General features: G+C 46.6%; 1 long non-coding RNA gene across 1 annotated transcript; it reads left to right on the top strand.

Moving 5' to 3' along the window:
* The first annotated feature begins 1,401 nt into the window (after window positions 1-1,401).
* Window positions 1,402-11,264, top strand: LOC145651215 (uncharacterized). The gene is made up of 2 exons (XR_014117022.1): window positions 1,402-1,751; window positions 10,267-11,264. It is a non-coding gene; the product is annotated as an uncharacterized LOC145651215 (long non-coding RNA).
* The last annotated feature ends 9,393 nt before the right edge of the window (window positions 11,265-20,657 follow it).

Below are 20,657 nucleotides of genomic sequence, written 5' to 3'. Positions count from 1 at the left end.
CCAATCAAGGCATGCAGTGTGTGGTAAGTTTATTGTTTGAGTATAGCTGTGGCTGAGAGACTGGGGAAGTCTTACCCGAGGAGTGCATTACGGGTATACGCACTTTACTGATCCCCAAATGTATATTTGGGTGCAGCAGAAGCAAACATTTAACAAGCATAACGCATGATAAACATGTTTCATGTCACGCTATATTAAAATAAATGTATAATTATGCATAATAAATTACACATGCACGCAGTGCAAATGTCACCAGTGCAATGTAATTCTCTGAAAGGTTTATGTGAGAAAAAAACACTTTCAAGATTCAAGATGTAGACTCAGAGGAAAAAAGAAGTTGCACCATCTGCAAACAAATGTGTTGGAAAACGTCCCCTGAGCTCCTTACTTTAGCATTCCAGGAGAAACATGGCAGGGACCGAAACATCACCCCTGGGGCACACCGTTACTGAGGTTCTGAGCAGCAGATAGAGGCCGCTCTTGCAGACGTCCTCGTGAGCTTCACCGTAGTGTTGTAATGTTGGTGAAAATATATCAGAGGTACTAGTACCTGTGCCATATGGTGTGAGAAAGCGGTGGTTTAGTGTGTGGTTGGCAGCCAACATGCCACCCAGGGTGATGACTGAGGAGTTCAGTCTGAGTTCGCAGAATTATCTCAGAAAATGTGGAATTCTCCAAATGATAAAGATAACTGTTTCTCTCATAGTGTGGAGAGGCCCCCTGACTACCAGGAAGCTATCTTAGCTAGGCCTTAACTAACATGACTAAAATGCCTAATTGAAAGAATACACACACACACACACACACACACACACACACACACACACATATACAGACTGACTACCAGATGTCAGGTGTGACTGATGGCACCCTGACTGAGGTACCAGGCATCTCCTGCTGTCACTCACCTGTACAGTATTGTGTTCACCTTTGTACACTCACTGTTGTACGTACCTACAGGAGCACAGGCGTAATTTTCGCCAGGCACACTGGGGACATGTCCCCGCCACTTTCTGAAATGGCAGATTTTGTCTCCATCACTTTTTGAAAGTAGTCTGAAAATAGTTTATATATAGTTTATGTATATATAACAGCTTGCTGCAGATAGCTGTCCAACACCTGTCTAAGCAGAAAGCAGCACTCGGGTTATGCGGAGAAGTCAGCCCACGCCTCTGACACGTGACCAACTGCTGTCGGTGCACGTGAGCTCAGTTCCAGTGAAGCAAATGAATTTTTAAAAAATCAAAATAATTAGAAAACAGTGATACTACAAATATATTTCAAACCATATTGCTGATAATTCTGGTATTGTTCAACGTCAGTGTGCTTGACAAACGCGGCGGTAAAACACGCATGCCCAGTAATTAGGTTTCTTAAAGGGATCGCACCTTGGAGGGGCAAATGGATGCAACAGCGGGTCCATGTTCCTCTCTCTGCTAAGTGACACCCATGGAGAGTGACCGGAGCACTACAGTCAGCAGCTTCAGCCAGTCATCGCAGGCGGACTGTGTTTAAACTCAGTCTTAGCTGCAGGCTACCACGTCGTCGGCTGGGCAGAGGCGGCCCGAGGGGCCTGTTATGGGCTCCAGGCTGGTATCGCTGTCCTTAACGGAGGCAGTGGGAGTCGAGCGCTTCGTGGATGTTATTTTTGGACAGAGAGGGAGAGTTGGGGATGTTCTTCAGGGATCACGGCCCCCGCCGTCTTCGCGTAGTGCTGATCTCATCAGATGCTCTGCAAGTTAAATCACTGTGTAAGTGTGTGTGGATATATATATATATATATATATATATATATATATATATATATATATATATATATATATATATATATATATATATATATGTGTGTGTGTGTGTGTGTGTGTGTGTGTGTGTGTGTGTGTGTGTGTGTGTGTGTGTGTGTGTGTGTGTGTGTGTGGGCGGAGGGGGAGTGGCGTGTTCGAACTCATAAAAGTTCGAGTTTGGAAGTGAAATAGTACACGCGTACCGGAGAGCATTAGGAATAGGATTCCAGCCAGGAAAAGAACTGGATGGGCGATATGAATAAATACAAATGAAATAAATTAATAAAGTAGGGGGTTAGTCAAACGAAGAAGAGTTTAGTCGAATAAAGTAGGGGCTATTCAAATAAAGTTGGGATTCATCGAATAAAGTAATGGGCTATTCAAATACAGTAGGGATTAGTCGAATTAAGTAATGGGTTAGTCATACAAAATTAGGGGTTAGTCAAATAAAGAAATGGTTAGTCGAATTCATAGTGGGGCCGACTGTGTTTTACAAGTGCCAGGAAGTAGTAATTATCACCCACCGGATGCTAAATATTGATCATATAGGCCATTATTTATTACTCTACATCGCACAGTGCAAATAACTGTCTAGTGGGGAAAAATGTTCATTTACCTTTAATTAGGTAAACACATACTGCCTAATTAAGATCAGATTCAATACCGTCAAATTCGATTCATCGGACGGTGTCACAGCGACCGATAAATGGGACGCGAGCTGTATGAAACTGCCGTAATTGAAAGATGTTCTCGTTTGCATGTGCTATGCCGCCATCTCGTGGTTAATATGTATACACCTTAGACGGGGAAAATACTGTTGCCCCCTAGCGGTGTTTCAGGAAACTGCCGGCTGTTGAGGCATAGGCCTGTTTTCTAAGAAGCCAGTGCTGACATCACATGGTACTTGCTAGCAGTGATGAACAATAGATCACTGTTCAAGTGCTAATGTCATTATTATATCATATATGATATAATAATGTCAGTATTACATGTATATTTCATATATATGCACTTTTCTTTTGGATCAGTAAAGTGTTATATGTAATCCAGATGCTTCACAATTCATACTGAACTGAATTTGTATCTTCATTTCATGCTCCATACAGCAGATGCACTGGAATGTTTACTTTTTCTGCTGCACCTAGAACAGCAACAACATGATAATAATAAACACAAATACCAGAGCTTAGGGGCTGCAGTGTGTTTAGACATTAGATGTTAGAACAGAACCAACTCACCTTAGGTTTGGGCGGTCTGGATCCGGAAGCTCCAGCGTTGTCATGGCAGTGGCCGCGATAAACGTGGTCCATTCGGATCAGTTTCACGTACTCTTTTGTGCAGTAGGAAGTAGCTAGTGTCATTTGCCCAGCTGCAAGTTAAAAATGTACATGAAATGTACATTTCAGTTTTACATTTCAGTTTTAAGCCTTTAAGATTTTACCTGTAACTGAATGTATTTACGATGAAAGACCACTTGCGTGTTTCTCCAGGTGGATTTTAGTGATTCACTTTCAGTAAGACTTGGACTGGTTTGCAGTTAGCCATACCTCCCACTTTCACACTTTACCATTTAATTTTAATTTTAAATGACCTAAAAAAGTGCAGTATGCCACCTAACACACTTTACTTCCTGCATTGACAGGTGCTCGTTATACTAAGCCTGAAGGTAACCCCGTGCTTGAGTAGGCTTTTTGAGTGAATTCTTTCTTACTCATACTAAAGTTATTTTGGGTAGGCTGCTTTATGTTCTGAGTCTTTGTTCTGTTTAAGTAACAATACCTTTACCTCTCCAATTCACAGTTGCACTTTAATAGTCTAATAGTCTTGTAGTCTAATAGTGCTGTTCAGAACTTGATCTGTGAGTTAGAGTGAGGTCGTCGTCATAGTACCACCCCACCAGCTCTACTGTCTTGCTCCTCTGGGTGCTTTCGACATTGCTGATTGGATGGACTGCTGCACTAGCTCACAGGGACATGTCCTCATACACTCAGGGGTCCCTGTGTCCAGGGAACCAGCAGCCAGAACTGCACTCAGACCATTTGAAGGCCCGGACCCTTGAGTCCGACCAATACACCGGCATCGGTACCCCTGCGGTTCAGACCCTCGAGGGTGAAGGGTCGGAGGAGCGGCATGTCACCGTTCCCTCTCCACAGAAGCGCCTCTGGAGAGGCCCTGGAGTTTTCGTTACGTGAAACGGGTTTCTCTAATTGGTTACAGCTCATGGGTTTTCTGTACACGTGTTTCTCTCGGTGCTATGGGACTTTTCCATATAAACATACAACCGCTTCAACCAGAGTTCAGGCAGGCACTGGACTGGCTGTAAGCTCGCATGATGTCTGCAAATTGGATTTCTCTCCTTTTGATAATCTGCCAATACATCTCATGAGGAAAGTGCATGAGTGCATGAGGTGAATGATTGAATGAATGAATGAATGAATGAAGTAATTAAATAATTAATTGATTGAATGAATTAATCATTGATGATTCTGATGAATATTCAGGCGAGGTGTTTGGTAATAATTCTGGTGAAGCTGCTATGGCAGACCCGATGGATGACAGATTTTGTTGGGACATTCTAAAACCCATAGTAGGACTGTTTAATCCTGTCTGTCAGGTTTTCGCAACTTTCACAGGACTACTAGACTGTTCTAGCAAGTTAATCTGGTTATGGCAGAGAGGCCTGTGAGATTCCGACCAGCCACTAACTGGAGTCCTGTTCTGCATTTGGAAACTGGTCTTAGGAACACTCCTCATACTGACAGTCTTGACTAATGTCCTATGTCTGGATTTCAGTGCCTTAATCCTTCGAGCGCTGCACATACTTCCAACATAATGAATGTCAGGGCCTTCTAGGATTCCTCAGGCTCTGTCGGTGTGAAGATAAAGGGTACGAGCACTGGCCGTCGTGTCAAGTCTGCAGGTTTTCATCTCGGCTGACTAACGATAATGCGCCTCCTCGAAATGAGGACATCAGATACGTCGTGCCGTTTCTTCTCTCTGTTTACAGAGCACTGAAGTCACTGCATGCGCACAGCCTGCGAAAATGTCTCCCACGCATCTCCTGCAGGTCACCTGTTAGGCCAAGCAGAGCAAGAGGCTCAGAACACAGAGGCCATGGGTTGGGGTCTCAGGTCATGGGTCATAGGTTCAGTTCCCAGGTAACGGTTCATGGGTTCCGTTCCCAGGGTGCGGACGTGCCATCATGCCGATAGATATGCAAGTCACTCTGGATAAAAGTGCCGTAAAAATAAGTGAACTACGTTTTCTCCCTTTAACTGCGAACTGAAGCATGTGGTCTTGCTAAAGTCGCTTACTGAGGTGTAAAATGCGGCGGTGTATTGAGTTATAATATCACGCGTCCTTTCATACAAGCCCGTCTCATTTTCCAAGTCCTCTGCATCCATGTTGTTGGATGCAGGACTTGTAATTGCAAGTGTCAAAATGCGAGTCACCTGCTGCCGAGTGTCCCTTGACTTCGCCTGGAGTTTCCGCGGAGACGCCCAGGATCAGGTTGTGACATTTGCATATGGTGTGCATCAATGTGGCAAGCGGGGTGGGTGTGGGAGGTGGGGGGTCTCTCTACTCAGCAGGTCTGGGATTAAAACGGAAGAAATGCAATTTAAAGACATGAGGTAAACAATCACCTAACACTTGTTTCTGTCGCAGACACAATTTCCTGGGCCTTGTCCAATTTCGTCATAGCCCAGGGGCCGGCGCGTTTTAACACGTGGTTCTACACCACTGATTAGAATTGTAATTCAGGTGTAAAATCAATCCGTATGACATTTCAGAGAATGAAACATCGAGGGTTTCACACACCATAGCAAACCCCGTTTCCCTACAGAGGAAAATGACAAGGTATTTTCTGCAAGGACAGCATCAAACACATCGTCTCCTACCAACATACAGGACAGCATTTACTACTTTTGCATGTAAAACAATAGATAATGCATATGATCTCAGAAACACTGCATTTATCTCTAGTATCTGGCGTCTTTACCAATGTACGTTTCATCACACATTAATGTCACTCGTGAATGAAGAGTAAATTGGTTCAGGCTCTGGTGACCTACATGACAGGTCACCTTCAAATCCTCCGCGCACTCTGTGGGACAGTTTAGATCAATCTAGAAATAATGCCAGCAATAATAATAATAATTTAAAAAAGAAAACAAAAAGAATGAAAGAGACGCCTTAACTGTCCGGGCAGCCGCGACGTGATGCGCAGTTGTGCATCTGGGTTGGTTGAAGGCGGCGACCACATCTGATCGATCTCATGGAGCTGAAAGGCAGGAAGATCCAATTACAAAGACAGACAAGCATTACCTTCAGGAAGCGCGCCCTTTTAGACCATCACAGTGCATCTGCGTTTAGCTCTGCGAAGCGCGAATTGAATTACTTTCTTATGAGGCACTCTGCAGAATAAACTTCAGTCTTCGTATCAGAGTCCACATAAGTTCACATGTGCGACGTTTTTTTTTTTTTTTTAACTTTCATTCCGTAGTCTGATAAAAGTCTTTCATATGAAAGTCACATGAAGGAGATTACCTTCGCAGGTGCCGACGACGTCTGCCCGCACGGCCCCCTCCACCGGCGGTGACAGGAAGCGGCTGGTCCACCAGTCACAGGCAGGTCCTGAAAAGGCACGGCTGTGCTCTTTGAAACCTAGGTTGTTCGGTGGTCATCTAAGGGCACCCTGTGCGGATTCTGTGTCGCTTGGACAGGGATGGGGGCCGGGGGTGTGTGGCAGAGACGTCATCGCGCACTCTGACCAGACCCCTGTTAGACAACAGGGACCTTTGTGCTCAACGCAAGCGCTCGGCTGTGCTCTGACATGCCTGTCCGTCAGTTCTGGCCTAGGCGAAACACCTGTACTCCCTCGATTTAAACACACTCCTTTTTCCCTCCTCGCAGGTGTCACAGACAAGCATCTCGCGTCCGGCTGTTCAGAAACCACTCGGTCCGTGCAAGGACGCAGCTGCATGTCTTTGATGTGGCGGTTGGGGGTTTGGGGGGAGGGGGGTGTCACATAAGTTTGATGAGGATGTCCGCCCAATATCAGAGGGTTTCTTCTTCCCATGTCTGGCATACGGACACTCTCCAGCAGAAATACCAGCTGGGGTTCAGTTCATGACTGCTCAAAGTTCACTCAGATTAGGGTTAGTACATGATAGCGGAACGCAAGTGTTTTGTTTTGTTTGGAAAAATGAATGTATGATTAATGTAGCCTACTGCTAATCCTGCATCCCCTGACCATTTGACCTGGAAGGCAAAAAAAATGAAAGAATGAAAGAAAATCACTTAAGAAGTGTTTTGTGAACTTGAACTACTGTCTTTTTTGGTGACTGTCCAGTTTAGATAGCTATAAGAGTGCTAGATGACTGTGGTTTCATCCAGCATTACTGCTGAGTCGCATGAAAAAAACCCAAAAACGCTTTATTTGATTCAAATCAATTGAAACCAATTCAGCCATTTCACAGCAAGGCTATTTAATATGGAGCTGACATCAAAGGTTGGATGTGCATTGAATCCAATGTGTCTTCACTCAAAGGTCAAACTGATTTCATTAGCCCTAACACTAACTCTAAACCCTAACGCCAACCTTAATCCTAACCTTCATCTCACTGCTAGCTCCCATCACATACTCCAGCTGTGCTGATAGCTTTTTACCATTGAATCGTTGAAGTGACATAGAGCCTTATAAACCTCCTCGCCATCCTGCCCCTGTATGGATACCCAGTGTCCCCGCCTGTATGGAATTGCATCCCAAAGCACCTTCCAGGCGGCGTTCCCAACAGAGGATTAGTGCTAATTTCGGTGTAGAGGCTCATAAGCTCGGAATTTAAGTGGAGGAGGCGCAAGGGTGGGGGCAGGGGTGAGCACTCAGCACCCGCGAGGCATCGACAGTCTTGGGTGTCTGCTGAATGAAGTGGGATCTTGGGCAACGCTTAAGATGAGATACGAGGGCTGTCAAGCCTCTCTTTGCTATTTTTAAGGTTATCCGGACTCACAGGCCTCGAGAGGGTGTCGGAGCGCCATCAAGGACCACGTCCTCGCTCGGCTTCCGGAGTTGAAACTCGCGCTCACACGGAGAGGTTTTGTGGGAAGTCTCGTCATGGAGGCTGAGCACCGCATGGTCTTAATTTAGCTTTGGAAGACCGGAATGGTTTCGAACCAAAGTGCGGGAAGGAAAACCATTATCATTCAGAGGCTGCAGGGGTCTTTAAATTTGTCATTTGTTCTGTTGCTCTCGGAGTGGTGGGGGGCGACCTCAGGGTCACGAGCTGATTTATGAGACAGGCGTCGCCAATCGAGTCCACAAGCACAATTAACAGCGGTGCACGAGCCTGGCACTCAGTCAGCTGGGGGTGGCGTTCACTACAGTCGCAAGGGGGTGACCTTCGCTGGGCGTGGGCGTGCGGCCAGTCTGGGGCGGAGAGCGCCGAGTGCTCGCACGACGAGGCGGATCGAAACAGCCCACGGCTAAAGAGAAGTGGCCGATTTTGATTGGTAGAGCAGGCATAGTCTGGCGACCTTCCGACCCTCCCAGGAAGTGTAGGGAGTTGCCCTTCGTTTGTCCTCTCGTCCGTCAGCATCGCGACAAATGGGTTCTCTCACAACACGGAGGAGTGGGGGATGGGGGGTGCGTGGGATCTAAACACCGGCGCACAAAGAGGCTCGTTGGAGAAACAGGAGAGGCCTGGGGCATCTGCGCTGATGACTGCCATATCAAAGCACGGAAATTCCTGACGCGTTTCCTCCGGGAGGTTCCGACAAAAGCTCCTGTTGTGAACTCTCCACCGACACTCATGTTTGGTAGTAAGCAGTGACATGCGAGCACTTTATCGCTTATACTCTGAACAAACACGGTTTCAGTATGATATGTGTTCCAAACAGACACTGTTTCAGTATGATATGTGTTCCAAACAGACACTATTTCAGTATGATATGTGTTCCAAACAGACACTGTTTCAGTATGATATGTGTTCCAAACAGACACTGTTTCAGTATGATATGTGTTCCAAACAGACACTGTTTCAGTATGATATGTGTTCCAAACAGACACTGTTTCAGTATGATATGTGTTCCAAACAGACACTGTTTCAGTATGATATGTGTTCCAAACAGACACTGTTTCAGTATGATATGTGTTCCAAACAGACACTGTTTCAGTATGATATGTGTTTCAAACAGACACTGTTTCAGTATGATATGTGTTCCAAACAGACACTGTTTGAGTATGATATGTCCTCCAAACAGACACGGATTCAGTATGATATGTGTTCCAAACAGACAGTTTCAGTATGATATGTGTTTCAAACAGACATGGTTTCAATATGATATGCATTCCAAACAGACCCTGTTTCAATATGATATGCGTTCCAAACAGACCCTGTTTCAGTATGATATGTCCTCCAAACAGACACGGATTCAGTATGATATGTCCTCCAAATAGACATGGTTTCAGTATGATATGTCCTGGAGCATAGACCAGCTGATCAGTTTCAGGAAATAGTTTCATTGTGAACTATTAAATAAGCCTGTTCATAGAGAAGTATGAAATAAAAGTGAATCTTTTTCTTTAAGTTACACAGTTTTAGTGTCGTTTTGGATTAATACGTGTCTGAGAAACCAATCTGATAGTGTGTGTTTAACATTCGCATGTGTTGTTGAACCAGCAAAGCGGTTTAGCCTCTGAGCTGGTGAGTTTTGTACTTTTCAAAACTTTTCCTTTCCTCAACACACTAAGCTGGGCTCAGGTCTCCTCGAGGTGCAGTACCCCCTGTCGCCAGTTGGAGGAGCTCTAGTGATGTTCTTTCTGCACGGAGGGGAGTTGGGGGTAAGGGGCCGTTGGCAGGATCTGGCACTGCTCAGGCAATGCAGAGAGGCCATGCACTCCTCTCTGCACGGGAACGCGTCCCAGGGGCTGGGATGAAGTCAAGAACCCATTTCTGTGTCATCTACCGGGGCGGAAGAACCCACTAGCGTGTGCCTGCGAAGGTCTGAGTGTGCAAGGGGTGATGTGTGTGCGTGCATGTCAGACAAGGCCCCAGTCTGAGCAGCTTAAACAGAGGCACCTGTAGAGGAGGAATAGCCATAAATGTTACACATTCATCAAACCGTTACATATTTGTTCAAAATGATAAATTAAAAAAAAAAAAAAGTCTCAACAGAGTACCGACAAGTAAGGTTTCAAAGACTCAGTGCTGAGCACACAATACTGCACTCATATTTTTGTGTGGTTGTTATTAGAATGACATGTTTACTGTGTCTGTTAGAAACGGATTGCAACATTATCAGCATTATCGAACTACAGGAACTGGCAGATTTTCTTTGTAATATCCACGCAGGCTTTTGATGTGGCATCTGCCAATAAATTTGATAAATATGGAGTAATGGAGAAAAGCGAAAAAAGCCCAACTGGACGACCAATATTACCGTGGACAGTAATTATTTTCCTCACCCTTTTCTCCATTGCTAGGGCAGGCACGGCGGGTTCTGTCAGAAGCCTCCCGGCCGAGACGGACGAAGCCCCCGAGACCCTCGGTTCCGGCGCCCCGGTACAGCGTGGCTCCGTTCAGCAGCCGATCTAATAGGAACAACTTCCCAGCCGAGATAAGGCAGGAGCCTTGTCACGCCCGGTTCTATCTGACTTAGACTCACCAGACGGAGGCAGTGACATGTGGGGGTGGAGGTGGGGTGGGGGTGTCCACTCCGTACAGATTAGACAGCCAGCAAGACAAAGGGCTACAGGCCCACCATGTGTGTTTGTTTGCCAGAGAAGGAAGAGCGATTGTGTTTGGGTCGCTGTCTCTCACCGCCTCTCCTCTTCCTCTTCCCCCTCTCTCTCACTCTTTCTCTCTCCTTCCTTCTCGCGCTTTCCCCAAAGCCGCAGACACCGGCCATCAATCTTTCTCGCGTCCCGTCTCTGCGCGAGGGGCGATAGCCTCCCTCCTCACAGCACTTCTTAACCTCTTTGCCTCAAACGGCACGGGGCCGCCCCGACTCTGGGACCGAGGGTGAACGGGGTATTTATTCGGGGCGTCGGGGCCCTCGTGGGGGTCGGCGCCGGTCGAACGGAGGATTGCCGCGAATGACTCGGGGACATGTAACATTTTGTCGCTTAAATGGAAAATTGATGTGCAGAGAAAGAAAACAATGTGGGTTCTCTGAAGGAGCTTGCTGTTGTCGGTAGCATGGGGCAGGGAACTAGCCAGCGTGGGGTCTCTTAGTTTACCTTCCCTTTGCAAATGCCTCGTCCTGGGACGTCCTGTGAGGATCCCCGCTGATCCCAGAACAGTTTCCAGAACTCTCCAACCTCCCTAACAAACTCTGCGGGCTCGACGTACTGAGGCTGCTTCCAGTCCCGAGCCTGTACCACCCCCCCAACCCTGCGCCTCCATATCTCACGTCCAGGCATTACAGGCGTGATAAATCAACCTGACGAGTCTATTAAACCGGCGCATTTGTCCTGCTTTATGACTGTAGATAGGATTACGAGTCGCATGTGTTATGGTGACAAGCCCGAGAACCAGGCGGCGTGTGTGAGGAGAGAGGAAGCATGCTGGCGTTGGCGCTAGCGCACAGCATTCTGTCTCGTGGCATTATCACTGCGATGGCCGAGAAGGCATAAAACACTTTTACAGAAATCGATGAGGTTTTGCATACATCCAGTACATCCAGTGAAACTCCAGTATACAGTTACAGCGAATGGTAGAGCGCTGTAGTCATTTTGTAGATCCATGGGTTTGGCAAACTTCGACTGTCCCTCATGTTTCTTATTGTAGGACAATCGAAGTAATTACAGTTCGAGTAATTACTTTAAAAGTAATTAAAATGTTAGCAAAATAATGACTTTTGCAATAATTGAAACTTAACTGAATAATAATCAGGACTTATTGGAACATATAAATTGGTGTGTGAACAAGCATAGCACTCAACCTGGTACTGGCAGTCAATACTGTCACAAATCATGAGCCATGAATGATATACAGTAAAAAGTGTGTGTGTCTGTGTGTGTGTGTGTGTGTCTCAGAGACAGAGAGAGAAAAAAAAAAACAGTGTGAAGAAGCACAGAAGGCTAGAGGTTATAAATACATAACAGAGTCCTCCTAATTTTCAGGACACCTGCTGTTATGTAAGCGCAGGGACCGGAGAACATGTCTTCATCGCTGTCGCTCCACCATAATCCACCGAGAGGCTGCTGTTCCAGCAGAACGCCGTGCAGAGGAGACTTTAGACGCTCTCTTCTTCTCCTCCTGTCGAGCTGGAGGAACAGGTGACATCTCCCCTGCTTCTCTGCCGGGAGTCCGGTTTCCCGTCCGGCGCCGTATGAAAGTACGTTTTGAGTGAACGCAGGGGCTGAAGGAAAACCTTTGATCCGGGGGCCGTCCGGGGGGGTGCACGGCAGCGCAGGGCTGGGGGATCGTCCTCTGTTCGGCTGGCAGCGGCCTAATGAGAGCGAGAGGCGCGCAGGGCCCAGACAGCTCCGAGACGGAGGACGCCTCTCCCAGACGTGTACGGCAGGCCACCGCTGCTGGCGCGTCTGTGCGGCAGCTGCGGAAGGAGGGCGAGATGAAGTGTGGGAAAGAGGGAGATGGAGACAGGAAGAAAAGGAGAGAGAGAGTGAGAGAGCATGAGAGGGAGATTATGTTAACTAAATAGCTTGTTACCTGCCATTAATACTGTTACTGTGGTTTTATAATAATAATAATAATAATAATAATTATTATTATTACTAATGATAATATTGGTGGTGGTGGTTGTACTTGTAATTTCTAGTTTTGTTGATGTTGCTTTTATTAATGCAACAACTAATCAACTTTGAATATGTTAAAGTGTATTAATTTTCTGAAACAGAACTTCCAGAGAAAGAGAGAGAGGAAGAAAAAGATGTAGGTCAAAGGAAATGAAGGTGTTGATGAAGGCTGAAGAACAGCAGGGCGAACCAGCAGTCTTCCGATTATAAGCCAAGTACCTTAACCACTGAGTGTTGCCGAGGGTCTCTGTCACACGTGAGAACAGGAAACAGCGCGTGGTCCTGACTCATGCTGTGATGGTGGTCCAGACTGCACACTGGTCACGGATATACTTACTGGTCCTAGGGCTTGCTGCATTTCTCTGTGTTTTGTAATTACACGATGATTGAGTGTCCAGCCTGTCCCGCCCACTGCTTCTGAGTGACAGGCAGCGTCGACCAATTGAAGCCCAGCAGCACATTGCTCGGTGTGCACAGAGGCGGAGTCTGGAAAGCGTACAGCTTTATTGCCAACGTGCTGATTTCTGTGTAGATTTGGCCTTTTTTTTTGTTTATCGTTGCTTACACAGTTTAGGATTATGGTGTGAAGAAAGAAAAGTCTTAACGTGTTGTCAGTACTCTCAAAAACAGCGTCAAGCAGGAAGCCAGTGCGAGTGGGCGGGGTCAGCCAAGGGGCGTCGACTAAAGTGGGCAGTCAGGGGCGGCTCTTGCTCCTCACATCTGAGCCCTTAGCAGCGGTTCAGAGGAATACCGGAAGACTCGGCGTAAGGTCCGCCCCCGTCCCTGTCCAGACCCCGCGGTGAGAGACAGACGGGAAGCGGTTAAACGCCGGTCCTGCGTCTGGCCGGCTGACGCGCTACACCTCGTGCGCTGGTATCTCTGGTTCCCCGCGATATCTGTGCCACTGAGGTCACCCTGGAGGAAATGAAGCAGGCCTTACCCAGAATGCCGTGCGCCGCTTCAGAAGCAGACTGGTCAACGACTGCATTATTATCACCTTTCCATTTTTCTCCGGCTTGGCATTGATGTATGTGCATGGGCATGTAATGCATATGTAACCTATAGGCCTTTTAATAAACATTCGCCAGGACCGGGCCTGGCCGCGGCGCGCCCTTATCTGCATCCACAGGTCGGCCAGATCCATCAGCGTTTATGAAGCGCAGCAGTGTAGTCCCAGGACGTGCGCGCGCGGAACACACACGTGCAAGCGTTTCCGCGGCAGGACAGACGGTGTGCTGCCTCGCTCCGAATATCAGGACAGATACCATCTTGAATTATTTTCACGGAATTCCCCCCCTCTCCAGTTTTTTTTTTTTTTTTTGGCTTTTTCCTATGAGATAAGTAGGATAAGAGTAAGGCAACCCTCTTCTCCAGGCCGCAGATAACTAGGTTTTATTAATGACCTGCCACGGAATGAGACCAGTAATTAAAGGATTTCCCTCCTCCCGCTTTCTCTCAGCGAGTACTCAGTTCTCCGAGAGGCACGTTGGACAAATTTTGCTGATAATTTGATAACCAAAGGACACTAGTGTGGGGAGAATAAAGGGAAGAGGAGCCAAGGGGGGGGAAATGGAGGAGGAGAAGAAGAGGAACGCCGCCGATGCTATCGTGACTTATTCGATTCCGTCCAGGAGGAACGCTCCTATCAGCCTGTCTCACCTGTGAATACTTAATTACCCGGCCGGCGCATATGGGAAAGCCATTAATTACATTTGGCTATTGGCTTAACAACTTCCTCTTTTGCATGTGCGCTATCGGAGCGCGGGCGGCGCTCTGGAGACGGCCGGCACCATCCCGGCCGGGGCCTTCCCTTAATGGATGGCCATTATCATGGGAGACACGGCGCATATTGATTGGGCTGAATTTGCATTTGGCGGAATGGCACCAGTCATTAGAAGGGCGAAGCTAATGAATAAAGAACACTCTCTGTTCATTTGTCAGAGGCTACAGTGGGTGTTTGCATCCGTTTAATCTCGGCGGAGCGGAGAGCCCCTCCACAATCTCTTGTAAACCCATCTAATCATACTTGTAAAATGCACAAGCTGTTTTACATTACAAAACATGTCTGGACCCCTACGTGACGCGTTCGCCAGTGCCCGTAATGCGCAGGCTGGTTTTGACTCGAGGGGAAGGGAAAAAAAAATGTATTCATACAATCATGAATTTCTCTCTGGGATTAATGAAGTGACTTATCTATCAACGCGTGCAAAAATGATTATCATGTTCCTCGTCAGTGTTCTGGATAGCCACTTGCAACATTTCTGGAGCCGGACTGCTTTGTTTTTTTTTAATAATGGCAAGGATTGGATCTTATTCACATACACTGAAGGCTGGTCAAGTTTGTTGTCCTAGTTAACATCCTATCAGGCAATTAACTCATCAAAGGCAATTAATGCTGAAATATCACAGGGGGCCTTAGTGTGATAACGTCTCTATCTCTCACTCTCTCTCGTCTCTTCAAGGACTGTGAGGGCTGATAGAAGGAGACCGCATGCGTATGAAGATATCACTATTTATGTCATATGGTACTTCCTTGAAGATGGGTGAGAATTTAGCTAGTGGAGACTGAGCATCAGATTCTGTCCCACTGGTGATTCTGCCCCACGCTCCACTCTGGGGATTCTGTGCCAGGCTCCAGTCTGCTATTTCTTACGCAGATGTACAGACCCTCCCAGTGTACAGATCCATTCGTCCTGGAAGATGGCACTAAGTGCTTAAATGTAATGTTACCCATCCTCTCTGTCTGTGGAGCAGCCTGTAGCAGGTCAGATGGCTCCAGCACGTCCTACCCCGGGAGGGTCAGTAGGTAATCTGCCCCGGACCATCGGGAGGTGTCTTTATCTCCCTGAACCGCCATCTAGTCTTAATCCACAGGAGCTCTGAGCACAGAGGGCCAATTTATCTCTGCGGAATGTGCCCCTCCCGCCTGGCAGTGGCCCCACAGGTCATGTGGCGTTGGGGGGTGGGGGGTAAATCCTCCTACACGCCTGTGGCTGCATCAGAGGAGACACGCCTGGAGTGACATCACTCTCTCTGGTGTCCTAGGTATGTGAGGACTATTAGAGAGATTAAAAATTCACTTATTAAAAAAGATTAAAAATGAAGAAAGATTAAAAAAGATTCACTTATCAGCAATGATGTGACTGTTCAGCTTCTCTACCCAGGGTGTGCGACCCCTCCACTGGGGGCCGACCACTAGTGTCCAGGACTGGGAATCAGAGAGGCTTTAGATAAAGGCTTTAGGTGATGGAGGGGGTACAGCGGAGGCTCTTTGGCCTGATAACCTCTGCCATGGCCCCACTGAGGAACGAAGGCCACTCTCTTCTCCTGGACCAATCTGATTCTTGTCAAATGATGGAAGAGCCTGTGTGAGGTCCTGACAGGATGTGTGTGTGTGTGTGTGTGTGTTGTTGTTGTTGTTGAGTGAATGTAGGTTTGGGACAGGAACAACATAAGCACCTTGTCTGTGGTGCAGGGAAAAGGAGAGGAGGAGAGAGGGGAGGAGAGGAGAGGAGGAGAGAGGGGAGGAGAGGAAGAGAGAGGGGAGGAGAGGAGAGTGTTTCACTCCTGTACATCGTAGTATGACCAATGTGTCAACAAGCCGGGGTTAGTTTGTATGTGTGCACGCATGTGTGTGTATGTGTGTGTGTGTGTGTGTGTTTTCATGTGTGGTATGATTGCACGCACAAAGGTGTGTATGCGTCATGGCCTCACGTGGGGCTACTGGGAGGTGCCGTGTGTGAAGGACAGCCATGGCCTCCTTGCCTTGCCTGGGTGACCCTCTGCAGGGAGCTGAGCCGTGAGCACATTCGCTGCTGGGTCCCTCGAAAATGGGGTCTGACTCCCAAATCTCCCCATATCGGGTAGCTTGGATGGAAGTCAGACCAGACCCCGCACACGCTGTACGGTTTGCTGTTTCATGTCCAGAAATTCTAATACTATAACAAGTTCTTGACAAAGATCTGCCCCAGAATGCAAGACTCACATCACTGCGTTAGCACTGAAAAACCGATACTTTAAAAGAGTTTTTTCATTTGGTGCCACCAACCTGATGGAACACATCATGATTCATACAGCTGTGTCCTGGGTGCCGTGTCCGCATAGGTTCCACCAAGCAGAGCAGATACACAACAACGATTTGCCTGATTTCAGCTGCACTGTCCACATTGGACAAGCCCCACCCCCTTCTCTGGGCTTGAATACTTCCTGTGGCATTCTTGTTGTCCTTAGCCTTGCTGATACTTCTTTTCAGACACACACACACACACACACACACACACACACACACACACACACACACACACACACACTCACCCGTCTCCATGGGCTCCTGTATAACACTCACTTGCTGTTCAATAAATGATAATAGTGAAAAATATAATTACACTGGCAACATCAAATGAAATGTATTTTCTTTGTAGCTAGCAGACTCCCCACAGAAAACCATTTCGATTGACTTTGCCTCACCCATAACATTACCCATACAGACTGCATCACAACAAGCCATTACAAACCACACGATTTATATTTTATATATTCCCATGTGTTTTTGGCGCAAGTTACAAATGAAGGTTTGTTGAAGTATTTATACCATGCAAACAACAGAAGATGTATTAGTAACAGCACCGGGAGCCAGGAGAAACAGACTCAGTCTGTTAGTCAAGACAAGGTGCAAACATATCTCCTAATCTCAGACAAACAGAAGCAGATTGAAGAAAAATGTTTTTTCTTGGTTTTTTTTGGTGGGGGGGATTGTTCTCTTGCAAAATTATGGCTCACAATGTGGTACTTGCGTTTGTTTCATTGTTCGATTCTTTGCAAAAATAAAGGCATGGTTGCATTGGTAAGCATTGCTGCTATGCCACCAGCTGAGACCTGTCTCACTACTGCATACAATACCAGTCTGAGAAAGGTCTAGATGTGAGACCTGTCTCACTGCTACATACATGACGAGTTTGAAGATTCTCTAGAACTGAGACCTGTCTCACTGCATACACCATCGGCTTGAAAATGCCCTGGAACTGAGACCTGTCGCACTGCATACACCATCGGCTTGAAAATGCCCTGGAACTGAGACCTGTCGCACTGCATACACCATCGGCTTGAAAATGCCCTGGAACCGAGACCTGTCTCACTGCATACACCATCGGCTTGAAAATGCCCTGGAACCGAGACCTGTCTCACTGCATACACCATCGGCTTGAAAATGCCCTGGAACTGAGACCTGTCTCACTGCATACACCATCGGCTTGAAAATGCCCTGGAACTGAGACCTGTCTCACTGCATACACCATCGGCTTGAAAATGCCCTGGAACTGAGATCTGTCGCACTGCTTTTTGCTTTTGCCCAAGTTTGATAGGCTGGTGATCACACAAGGGAGTAAAAAGAACATTAAATTAAGAAATAAGACATCATGGCTGAGAGAGTCAAGGAGCAAGGCAAGCTGGGTTTAATGACAAAACTACACGCAAAGTAAACAAGGAGAGAGAAAAAGGCATTGAAGCAAAAAATGAAAGTAACCATCTTTTTAAGACCTGGACCTTCCATGGATGCGGCACACTGTGGCATGAAGTGGTGTGGGTGTGGCTTGGCTTGACATGGGTGTAGTGTGGTGTAGATGTGGTGTGGGTGTGGCGTAGGTGCGGTGTGGTAAGGGTGTGGTGTGGGTGTGGGTGTGGCGTGGTGTGGAGTGGATGTGGTGTGTCATGGCATGGTGTGGGTGTGGATGCGGTGTAGTGTGGGCTGGGTGTGCGTGTGGGTGTGGATGTGGTGTCGGTGTGGGGTGGTTGTAGAGGTGGATATGGTGTGGGTGTGGATGTGGCCTGGTGTGGGTGTGGATGTGGTGTGGTATGAGTGTGGTGTGGCGTGGGCGTGGTGTGGTATGGGTGTGGCGTGGCATGATGTGGGTGTGGTTGTGGACGTGGGTGTGGCGTGGTGTGATTGTGGATGTGGGTGTGGCTTGCAGATTACTGCAAAATCTGTAATGTGGAACTGTGGGATTAAATAGTGGAGAACAAATATGTTGACAAGTATGTGTAGTGAGCTAATAAGTGAGTGATTGTGATCTGGGACGTGATCGCGGTGTGTGATGGATGGATGTGCGGGATCTGGTCTGGCTGGGTGCCAACTGGGGAGTGACAGCGTATTTTTGTCTTGAATTTATATCAACAAAACTCCCTTGGGTATTTTTACTAACAATCCAAAAGCAGGTTTGCACTTATCAAAGACACAGACAACCTTTCACTGCTCACATCATGTACTGGGACGAGACGTATTCATTAACACAGCAAACAGCATCACTTAAGATCGCTGGTCAGCAGCGCTAGAGCATTTGCAAAGTTCAAAGTTCAAAGTTCAAAGAGGTTTTATTGTCATTTCAGCTATATACAAGTACACAACAAAAACGAGACAATGTTCCTCCAGGACCACAGTGCAACATAAAAACAACAGTGCAACAGACAACATGCTACACAAGTTCAAACAGTCCAATATAGTGCAAAAATGTCATTAAATAAACATTAAATAAACAATAATAAATACAGGACAGGACAAATACAAAATGAGTAGACAGTGCAATTATTTAGTGCAGTACACAGTACTGGGATTATGTAAAGTGAGTTGTGCATAGGAGTCAGTGACATGCTACGCTGAACATAGCAGTCACCGGTGAACAAGCAATGGATTCACAAGCATGTACGTTCAACTGGCACTTTGACAGTGCAGGGAAAAGGTAAAGGATTAACGCTCACAACGTGAACCAGCGATAGGAGTCCTTGTTTACCTCCAGTTATGTGCATAATAAATGTACTGAGAAATTTGAAAAAGAATATAATTAAACTTTTAAGTTGAGATCAGAGCACGTCACTGAAAACACTACATCTTAGAACACAAGTTAAGAGTCTTACAGAATTTATAAAACATGCTGTAGTGTTATTTTGGGGTGTCTCACTCGCCAGTGAGAAATTTGCACGTTCATGAATAAGTTATTAGGCCCAACGCTAGTTTTTACTACTGTAGGCACCAATCAAAATTAATTATATGTATTGTTAATTTTTCATCGCTCTTATCCTGGACTGGGAAAGCGCATTAGTCACGAAGCGTCTGCTAAATCTTTCATGGCAATCTGTTCTGCAGGCATGTAGCGGAAAACAGAGATACTACAGCTCAAGTTCAAAGCGTCTCCTAACAATCAGGATTTACGCGGAATAATTGAGCACCTGGTAACGAGAAAACAGGATTTGTCTATCCATCCTAAAATTCATCATCTATTCAGCTGCGCAGCATTTTAAGATCAGCAATAATTCATCGGTGTAAAAAAAAAAACACGTGATGTCTGTATTTTAGAGTAAAACATAATTTATTTTTTTCAGTAGACTACAATGGAAGAGTGATGTTTAAATTGGGTCCATAATGTAAATTATGTTTTGCGATTTATGTAAATTAAAGCACAGTGCAGCACAATCGTAGGCTGCAGCACATGAAACTGTTTTACTAATCGTGAAAGGATTCTGTTCAGCTGAGTAGAAATTACAAGGGAAGAAAATCTCGTTATAAGTAAATGCGGTAATTTCCTTACGCTCTCAAGGATCATAACAGAAATGCCACTTGTGACTGGTATTGCTGTCTGTATCGAACCTTAATGTGCAATTGAAATGTAAACCTGGCGCGGGGCCATTGTAAATCTGAAGGATTTGCTCATTTAAAAGCCATCTAATGAGGCTTGCCGTGCAAATTCCACAATATAGTTCTATTGAAATGACAAAACTAATGTGTGTTTTGCAGGAGAGCTTACGCGGGTGCTCCTCTGCCTTGCCCGAGGCTACGGGCTTCTAGTGTACGGATGAGAGACGAAGGCCTGTTGATGAGCTGGAGTCTCGTGGAAGCTCCAGCACGCTGCATGTTTACCAGGCGCCTGTGTGTGTCTCTTTCTCTCGCAGTACTTATCGCTGTCTCGAGGTCAGGGACGAAACCCTGGTTGGTGGCAGAGACGCGTAGTCTCGTTAAGTCTCGTGGCGAGAAAGTTCCGGATCCACTGCGGTCTTGCCCGACATGAGTAGGAACTAGAGAAGCCAAACTTGATTACTTACGCTTGCAGCTGAGACGAGAATTACAA

The sequence above is a fragment of the Electrophorus electricus genome, chromosome 14 (assembly GCF_041902795.1).
Source record: "Electrophorus electricus isolate QZ-2024a chromosome 14, ASM4190279v1, whole genome shotgun sequence".
NCBI classification, from domain to species: Eukaryota; Metazoa; Chordata; class Actinopteri; order Gymnotiformes; family Gymnotidae; genus Electrophorus; species Electrophorus electricus.
The sequence above is the reverse complement of the archived record's forward strand: the minus strand, read 5'-3'. Positions and strand labels throughout refer to the sequence as shown.